At 39.7% G+C, this 10,429-nt stretch overlaps 1 non-coding gene across 1 annotated transcript; it reads left to right on the forward strand.

Annotated features, from left to right (window-relative positions):
• Positions 1-6,142: 6,142 nt before the first annotated feature.
• LOC130947888 (small nucleolar RNA R71) lies at positions 6,143-6,250 on the forward strand. The gene has a single exon (XR_009072852.1). It is a non-coding gene; the product is annotated as a small nucleolar RNA R71 (small nucleolar RNA).
• Positions 6,251-10,429: the final 4,179 nt, after the last annotated feature.

The raw sequence follows: 10,429 nt of genomic DNA on the forward strand, positions 1-10,429 counted from the left end.
CCTAGGTCACACAAGGCCTTCTTGAAGGTCATGGTGCCTATGGCACAAGGTATTGAGAACTTTCCAGGGTCCTGTCTCTTCTGAGGTAATTTATGCCTAGACAAGTTATCCAGTTCTTTGGTGAGCAAAGGGGGTTCATCCTCCCAAGTCTCATTACCAAATAACTTGTCATTTAGCTTCATGATTGCTCCAAGGTATTTAGCAACTTGCTCTTTAGTGACATATTCATCCTCTTCAGAGGAAGAATACTCATCAGAGCTCATGAATGGCAGAAGTAAATCCAATGGAATCTCTATGGTCTCATTATGAGCCTCAGATTCCCATGGTTCCTCATTAGGGAACTCATTGGAGGCCAGTGGACGTCCATTGAGGTCTTCCTCAGTGGTGTTCACTGCCTCTTCCTCCTCTCCTAGTTCGGCCATGTGGATCATGTTAATGGCCTTATATTCTTCTTTTGGATTCTCTTCTGTATTGCTTGGAAGAGTACTAGGAGGAAGTTTAGTAACTTTCTTACTCAGCTGATTGATACGTAAAAATTAAGTTTCACGTATAACCGGCAAGTATACCGGGTCGTATCAAGTAATAAAACTCACTAAGAGTGAGGTCGATCCCACGGAGATTGGTAGATTAAGCAACTTTAGTTAAATGGTAAATTTAGTCAAGCAAACATAGTTTTGATTTCATGAGCATTTTGATTTTTGAACTTAATTACAGGAACTTAAATGGCAAGGAATGTAAAGAACTAGAATAGAGAAATAAAATGAAAGTAAATAACTGAAACTTAAAGTGCAAGAAACTTAAATAACATCAAAGATAAATTGCAAGGAATTAAAGGTTGCAGAAATTCAAAGAACATAAAAGTAAATAGCAAGGATTAAAGGAACAGGATGTAGATAACAAGAATAATAAATTGACCGAATGTAAAAGGGAATTGGGTTATGGGTAGTCAAACAACTAGAGGTAAAAGAAATAAGAATTAATGATGGAGAGGATCATTAGGGATCAGAGATGCAAGTTTTCATGAATTGATGTTAGTCAAATCCTTCTCAATCATGGGTATAGATCCATGGCAAGTGGGTAATTGAATCCCAATCTCTTGGTGATTCAATTTCTCTCAACATAACCAATTGCCACTCTCGTGATCTAAGTGTTCATGAGAAGAGATGAAGCTCAATTCTATTCCAGCCACACAACTCCCATAATCTCAACCAAGGAAAGTTACATCTCACATACTAACTGGTGCACGAAATTGTGATCACTACAACTTCCCACAACTAACCAGCAAGTGCACTGGGTCGTCCAAGTAATACCTTACGTGAGTAAGGGTCGATCCCACGGAGATTGTTGGTATGAAGCAAGCTATGGTCACCTTGTAAATCTTAGTCAGGCAAACTCAAATAGATATGGTGATAAACGCATAAACATAAAGGTAAAGATAGAGATACTTATGTATATCATTGGTGTAAGAGCTTCAGACAAGCGTATGAAGATGCCTTCCCTTCCGTCTCTCTGCTTTCCTACTGCCTTCATCCAATCCTTCTTACTCCTTTCCATGGCAAGCTCGTGTAGGGTTTCACCGTTGTCAGTGGCTACCTCCCATCCTCGCAGTGAAAGCTAATGCACGCACTCTGTCACAGTACTGCCAATCACCGGTTTGGTTCCCTCCCCTACCGGAATAGAATCCCTCTTTTGCGTCTGTCACTAACGCCCAGTAGGTTACAGGTTTGAAGCACGTCACAGTCATTCAATCATTGAATCCTACTCAGAATACCACAGACAAGGTTTAGACCTTCCGGATTCTCTTGAATGCCGCCATCAGGTCCTGCCTATACCACGAAGATTCCGATTAAAGAATCCAAGAGATATTCACTAAGCCTCAGATGCTTGTAGAACAAGAATGGTTGTCAGTCACCTTGTTCATGAGTGAGAATGGTGATGGGCGTCAATCATCACCTTCATCATGTTGAAGAACAAGTGATATCTTGGACAAAGAACAAGCGGAATTGAATGGAAGAACAATAGTAATTGCATTAATACTCGAGGTACAGCAGAGCTCCACACCTTAATCTATGGTGTGTAGAAACTCCACCGTTGAAAATACATAAAAACAAAAGTGATCATTGGTTTCGGCCCCAGAGAGGGAACCAGAAGAACCAAGATGATAATACAATAGTAAAAGGTCCTATATATAGAGAACTAGTAGCCTAGGGTGTACAGAGATGAGTAAATGACATAAAAATCCACTTCCGGGCCCACTTGGTGTGTGCTTGGGCTGAGCAATGAAGCATTTTCGTGTAGAGACTCTTCTTGGAGTTAAACGCCAGCTTTTATGCCAGTTTGGGCGTTTAACTCCCAATTAGGTGCCAGTTCCGGCGTTTAACGCTGGAATTTCTGTAGGTGACTTTGAACGCCGGTTTGGGCCATCAAATCTTGGGCAAAGTATGGACTATTATATATTTCTGGAAAGCCCAGGATGTCTACTTTCCAACGCCGTTGAGAGCGCGCCAATTGGGCTTCTGTAGCGCCAGAAAATCCACTTCGAGTGCAGGGAGGTCAGAATCCAACAGCATCTGCAGTCCTTTTTAGTCTCTGAATCAGATTTTTGCTCAGGTCCCTCAATTTCAGCCAGAAAATACCTGAAATCACAGAAAAACACACAAACTCATAGTAAAGTCCAGAAAAGTGAATTTTAACTAAAAACTAATAAAAATATACTAAAAATTAACTAGATCATATCAAAAACATACTAAAAACAATGCCAAAAAGCGTACAAATTATCCGCTCATCACAACACCAAACTTAAATTGTTGCTTGTCCTCAAGCAACTGAAAATCAAATAAGATAAAAAGAAGAGAATATACTATAGACTCCAAATTATCAATGAAACTAAGCTCCAAATTAGATGAGCGGGACTAGTAGCTTTTTGCCTCCGAACAGTTTTGGCATCTCACTTTATCCTTTGAAATTCAGAATGATTGGCTTCTTTAGGAACTCCGAATCCAGATAGTGTTATTGATTCTCCTAGTTAAGTATGATGATTCTTGAACACAGCTACTTATTGAGTCTTGGCCGTGGCCCAAAGCACTCTGTCTTCCAGTATTACCACCGGATACATACATGCCACAGACACATAATTGGGTGAACCTTTTCAGATTGTGACTTAGCTTTGCTAAAGTCCCCAATTAGAGGTGTCCAGGGTTCTTAAGCACACTCTTATTGCCTTGGATCACAACTTTATTTCTTTCTTTTTCTTTCTTTTTCTCTTTCTCCCCCTTTTTTTTTTTTTGTATTCACTGCTTTTTCTTGCTTCAAGAATCATTTTTATGATTTTTCAGATCCTCAATAACATGTCTCCTTTTTCATCATTCTTTCAAGAGCCAACAATTTTAACATTCATGAACCACAAATTCAAAAGACATATGCACTGTTTAAGCATACATTCAGAAAACAACAAGTATTGTCACCACATCAAACTAATTAAGCTAGTTTTAAAGATGAATTTGAAATCCTGTACTTCTTGTTCTTTTGTGATAAAAACAGTTTTCATTTAAGAAAGGTGATGGATTCATATTCATAGCTTTAAGGCATAGACACTAAGACACTAATGATCATAGGACACAAACATGGATAAACATAAAGCACTAAAATTCGAAAAACAGAAAAATAAAGAACAAGGAGATTAAAGAACGGGTCCACCTTAGTAATGGCGGCTCTTTCTTTCTCTTGAAGATCCTATGGAGTGCTTGAGCTCCTCAATGTCTCTTCCTTGTCTTTGTTGCTCCTCTCTTATGATCCTTTGATCTTCTCCAATTTCTTGGAGGAGGATGGCATGTTCTTGGTGCTCCACCCTTAGTGTTCCATGTTGGAACTCAATTCTCCTAGGGAGGTGTTCAGTTGCTCCCAATAGTCTTGTGGAGGAAAGTGCATCCCTTGAGATATCTCAAGGATCTCATGATGAGAGGGGTCTCTTGTTTGCTCCATCTTCTTCTTAGTGATGGGCTTGAGGTCATGCCTTCTCAGTTGAACCGGCTTTGGATGCCATAAATGGTTATGGAAAAACAAAAAGCAATGCTTTTACCACACCAAACTTAAAAGGTTTGCTCGTCCTCGAGCAAAAAGAAGAAAGAATAGAGGAGAAGAAGAAGAAAATGGAGGAGATGGAGGAGGTTGTGTGGTTTTATGAAGGATGGATGTGAGTGATGAATGGGTGAAGAGGAAGAGAGAGTGGTGGGGTTGGTGGGGATCCTGTGGGGTCCACAGATCCTGAGGTGTAAGGAAAAGTCATCCCTGCAAATGGCATCAAAATCCACGTTTTGAGCCATTTCTGGCGTTAAACGCCGGGCTGGTGCCCATTCCTGGCGTTTAACGCCAGGTTGTTGCCCTTTACTGGCGTTTAACGCCAGTCTGGTGCCCATTTCTGGCGTTAAACGCCCAGAATGGTGCCAGACTGGGCGTTAAACGCCCAACAGCTAGCATTACTGGCGTTTGAACGCCAGCTTCTTCTCCTCCAGGGTGTGCTGTTTTTCTTCCTGTTTTTCATTCTGTTTTTGCTTTTTTCATTGTTTTTGTGACTTCTTATGATCATCAACCTACAAAAAAGATAAAATAACAAAAGAAAATAGTTAACTATAAAACATTGGGTTGCCTCCCAACAAGCGCTTCTTTAATGTCATTAGCTTGACAGAGGGCTCTCATGGAGCCTCACAGATACTCAGAGCAATGTTGGAACCTCCCAACACCAAACTTAGAGTTTGAATGTGGGGGTTCAACACCAAACTTAGAGTTTGGTTGTGGCCTCCCAACACCAAACTTAGAGTTTGACTGTGGGGGCTCTGTTTGTCTCTGATTTGAGGGAAGCTCTTCAAGCTTCCTCTCCATGGTGACAGAGGGATATCCTTGAGCCTTAAACACCAAGGATTCTTCATTCACTTGAATGATCAACTCTCCTCTATCAACATCAATCACAGCCTTTGCTGTGGCTAGGAAGGGTCTGCCAAGGATGATGGATTCATCCATGCACTTCCCAGGATCTTGTCTCTTTTGAGGTAATTTCTGCCTAGACAAGTCATCCAGTTCTTTGGTGAGCAAGGGAGGTTCATCTTCCCAAGTCTCATTTCCAAATAACTTGTCATTTAGCTTCATGATTGCTCCAAGGTATTTAGCAACTTGCTCTTCAGTGACATACTCATCCTCTTCAGAGGAGGAATACTCATCAGAGCTCATGAAAGGCAGAGGTAAGTCCAATGGAATCTCTATGGTCTCATTTTGAGCCTCAGATTCCCATGGTTCCTCATTAGAGAACTCAGAGGAAGCCAGTGGACGCCCAGTGAGGCCTTTCTCAGTGGCGTTCACTGCCTCTTCTTCCTCCCAAAATTCGGCCATATTGATGGCCTTGCACTCTCCCTTTGGATTTTCTTCTGTATTGCTGGGGAGAGTACTAGGAGGGAGTTCAGTAATCTTTCTTGCTCAGCTGACCCACTTGTCCTTCCAAATTTCTGATGGAGGACCTTGTTTCATTCATGAAACTTTGAGTGGTCTTTATTAGATCAGAGACCATTGTTGCTAAGTCAGAAGTATTCTGCTTAGAACTCTCTGTCTGTTGCTGAGAAGATGATGGAAAAGGCTTGCTATTGCTAAACCTGTTTCTTCCACCATTATTGTTATTGAAACCTTGTTGAGGTCTCTCTTGATTCTTCCATGAGAAATTTGGGTGATTTCTCCATGAAGAATTATAGGTGTTTCCATAGGGTTCTCCTAGGTAATTCACCTCTTCCATTGAAGGGTTCTCAGGATCATAGGCTTCTTCCTTAGATGAAGCATCCTTAGTACTGCTTGGTGCATTTTGCATTCCAGACAGACTTTGAGAAATCAAATTGACTTGTTGAGTCAATATTTTATTCTGAGCCAAAATGGCGTTCAGAGTGTCAATCTCAAGAACTCCTTTCTTCTGACCAGTCCCATTGTTCACAGGATTCCTTTCAGAAGTGTACATGAATTGGTTATTTGCAACCATTTCAATTAACTCTTGAGCCTCTGTAGGCGTCTTCTTCAGATGAAGAGATCCTCCAGCAGAGCTATCCAAAGACATCTTGGACAGTTCAGAGAGACCATCATAGAAAATACCTATGATGCTCCATTCAGAAAGCATGTCAGAAGGACATTTTCTGATCAATTGTTTGTATCTTTCCCAAGCTTCATAGAGGGATTCTCCATCCTTTTGTCTGAAGGTTTGGACTTCCACTCTAAGCTTACTCAATTTTTGAGGTGGAAAGAACTTTGCCAAGAAGGCATTGACTAGCTTTTCCCAAGAGTCCAGGCTTTCTTTAGGTTGTGAGTCCAACCATGTCCTAGCTCTGTCTCTTACAGCAAAAGGGAATAGCATCAGTCTGTAGACCTCAGGGTCAACCCCATTAGTCTTGACTGTGTCACAGATTTGTAAGAACTCAGCTAAGAACTGATGAGGATCTTCCATTGGAAGTCCATGGAACTTGCAATTCTGTTGCATTAGAGAAACTAATTGAGGCTTAAGCTCAAAGTTGTTTGCTCCAATGGCAGGGATAGAGATGCTTCTCCCATAGAAATTTGGGAGTAGGTGCAGTAAAGTCACCCAGCACCTTCCTTGCATTGTTGGCATTGTTGTTGTTTTCGGCTGCCATGTGTTCTTCTTCTTTGAAGAATTCGGTCAGGTCCTCTAAAGAGAGTTGTGTTTTTGGCTTCTCTTAGCTTTCTCTTCAAGGTCCTTTCAGGTTCAGGGTCAGCTTCAACAAGAATGCCTTTGTCTTTGTTCCTGCTCATAAGAAAGAGAAGAGAACAAGAAAATGTGGAATCCTCTATGTCACAGTATAGAGATTCCTTTAATTGTCAGAGGAAAAGAAGAGTAGAAGACAGAAGTAGAAAATTTGAACTTATCAGAAAAAAGATGGAGTTCGAATTTTGCATTAAGGGATAGTGTTAGTCCATAAGTAGAAGGATGTGAGAAGAAGGGAAGTAATTTTCGAAAATTAAGTAAAAGATTTTGGAAAATTTTTGAAAAACACTAATTGATTTTCGAAAATAAGAGTGGGAAAGAAATCAAGTGATTTTTGAAAAAGATTTTGAAATTAGAAGTTAAAAAGATTTGATTGAAAACTATTTTGAAAAAGATGTGGTTAAGAAGATATGATTGGTTTAAAAAAATGTGATTGAAAAAAATATGATTTGAAAAAAATTTTAAAAGATATGATTTGAAAACAATTTGAAAAGATATGATTTTAAAAATTAATGACTTGCCTAACAAGAAAAGATATGATTCAAACATAAAACCTTCCTCAACAGAAAAGGCAAAAAATGTTCAATCAAATCATTAATTGTTAGTAAGTATCTTTGAAAAAGGAAAGAAATTGATTTTGAAAACATTTGATTGAAAAGATATGATTTGAAAAAGATTTGATTTTGAAAAACTTTGAAAACTTGAAAAAAATTGATTTGAAAACAAAATCTTCCCCCTTGTGCCATCCTGGCGTTAAACGCCCAGAATGGTGCACATTCTGGCGTTTAACGCCCAAACTACTACCCTTTTGGGCGTTAAACGCCCAACCAGGCACCCTGGCTGGCGTTTAAACGCCAGTCTGTCTTCTTCACTGGGCATTTTTGAATGCCCAGCTTTTTCTGTGTGATTCCTCTGCAATATGTTCTGAATCTTCAATTCTCTGTATTATTGACTTGAAAAGACACAAATAAAAAAAATATTTTTGGATTTTTAATAATCAAAATGCAACTAAAATCAAATAACAATGCATGCAAGACACCAAACTTAGCAGTTTGTATACTACTGACACTAACAAGATGAGAATGCACATGAGAAACAACAAAAACACTCAAGTCAATAGAATTCAAAGATCAAAACAAGGAAATCATCAAGAACAACTTGAAGATTAATGAAGACACATGCATAAATTCGAAAAATGCAAGAAGAACAGAAACATGCAATTGACACCAAACTTAAAATGAGACACTAGACTTAAACAAGAAATATTTTTGGATTTTATGATTTTGTAATTTTTTTGTGCTTTTTCAAAAATTAAGTGAAAAGGAAAATAAAGGTATCAAAATTCTTAATGAGAATTCTAGGAATCATGCAATGTTAGTCTAAAGCTTTAGTCTAAAGGAATTAGACATGGCCGGCCAAGCTTCAGCAGGACATTGCATTCAAGAGCTAAATTGATGAGGATCAATCAGCTTTGGTGATGACAAGAACATCACCCTGAAACACTAGAATTCATTCTTAAGAACTCTGAAGAAAAAATACCTAATCTAAGCAACAAGATGAACCGTCAGTTGTCCATACACAAGAACAATCCCCAGCAACGGCGCCAAAAACTTGGTGCACGAAATTGTGATCACTACAACTTCGCACAACTAACCAGCAAGTGCACTGGGTCGTCCAAGTAATACCTTACGTGAGTAAGGGTCGATCCCACGGAGATTGTTGGTATGAAGCAAGCTATGGTCACCTTGTAAATTTTAGTCAGGCAGACTCAAATAGATATGGTGATAAACGCATAAACATAAAGGTAAAGATAGAGATACTTATGTATATCATTGGTGTAAGAGCTTCAGACAAGCGTATGAAGATGCCTTCCCTTCCGTCTCTCTGCTTTCCTACTGCCTTCATCCAATCCTTCTTACTCCTTTCCATGGCAAGCTCGTGTAGGGTTTCACCGTTGTCAGTGGCTACCTCCCATCCTCGCAGTGAAAGCTAATGCACGCACTCTGTCACAGTACTGCCAATCACCGGTTTGGTTCCCTCCCCTACCGGAATAGAATCCCTCTTTTGCGTCTGTCACTAACGCCCAGTAGGTTACAGGTTTGAAGCACGTCACAGTCATTCAATCATTGAATCCTACTCAGAATACCACAGACAAGGTTTAGACCTTTCGGATTCTCTTGAATGCCGCCATCAGGTCCTGCCTATACCACGAAGATTCCGATTAAAGAATCCAAGAGATATTCACTAAGCCTCAGATGCTTGTAGAACAAGAATGGTTGTCAGTCACCTTGTTCATGAGTGAGAATGGTGATGGGCGTCAATCATCACCTTCATCATGTTGAAGAACAAGTGATATCTTGGACAAAGAACAAGCGGAATTGAATGGAAGAACAATAGTAATTGCATTAATACTCGAGGTACAGCAGAGCTCCACACCTTAATCTATGGTGTGTAGAAACTCCACCGTTGAAAATACATAAGAACAAAAGTGATCATTGGTTTCGGCCCCAGAGAGGGAACCAGAAGAACCAAGATGATAATACAATAGTAAAAGGTCCTATATATAGAGAACTAGTAGCCTAGGGTGTACAGAGATGAGTAAATGACATAAAAATCCACTTCCGAGCCCACTTGGTGTGTGCTTGGGCTGAGCAATGAAGCATTTTCGTGTAGAGACTCTTCTTGGAGTTAAACGCCAGCTTTTATGCCAGTTTGGGCGTTTAACTCCCAATTAGGTGCCAGTTCCGGCGTTTAACGCTGGAATTTCTGTAGGTGACTTTGAACGCCGGTTTGGGCCATCAAATCTTGGGCAAAGTATAGACTATTATATATTGCTGGAAAGCCCAGGATGTCTACTTTCCAACGCCGTTGAGAGCGCGCCAATTGGGCTTCTGTAGCTCCAGAAAATCCACTTCGAGTGCAGGGAGGTCAGAATCCAACAGCATCTGCAGTCCTTTTTAGTCTCTGAATCAGATTTTTGCTCAGGTCCCTCAATTTCAGCCAGAAAATACCTGAAATCACAGAAAAACACACAAACTCATAGTAAAGTCCAGAAAAGTGAATTTTAACTAAAAACTAATAAAAATATACTAAAAACTAACTAGATCATATCAAAAACATACTAAAAACAATGCCAAAAAGCGTACAAATTATCCGCTCATCACTAACCAAGGTGTATTGATCAAGGGAATCATGAAAGGATGAACTCTAAACTGAATTATGTGGCTCATTCCTCAAATTCACCACACAATTCACATAGATTAACCCCTCTCTCGATGGTGGTTGAATCTTTGAAGAACAAGAGTTCCTCTTTGGATTAACCACTTGAATTGAGGAGGAAAAGAGGAGTTCATCAATGCATTCAAACAAGCAGAGCTCTTCCCCCTAATGAATGGGGTTTAGTGAATCATAGCTCCAATTTCAACAACAATTGCCATCAACAAAAACTAAACTAAGTGTGAAGAAAAGAAGAAGAAGAATAAGGAAATGCTTAAAGCTTAAAACTGAAGAAGAAAAGTTCCAAGAAAAACCAAATTAGCTCTCCGGGTATCCTCCCGGAAGTGCTAAAAGAGTTCTCAAAGTAAAAGTGCTAAAAGTATAAAATTCTAAGTGTCAAAAGTCCTCCCCAAGTACAAACTCAATCTCTATTTATATTAGTCCTAAAACTCCTTCAAAGATCTT

Source organism: Arachis stenosperma, chromosome 1 (assembly GCF_014773155.1).
Source record: "Arachis stenosperma cultivar V10309 chromosome 1, arast.V10309.gnm1.PFL2, whole genome shotgun sequence".
Classification (NCBI taxonomy): Eukaryota; Viridiplantae; Streptophyta; class Magnoliopsida; order Fabales; family Fabaceae; genus Arachis; species Arachis stenosperma.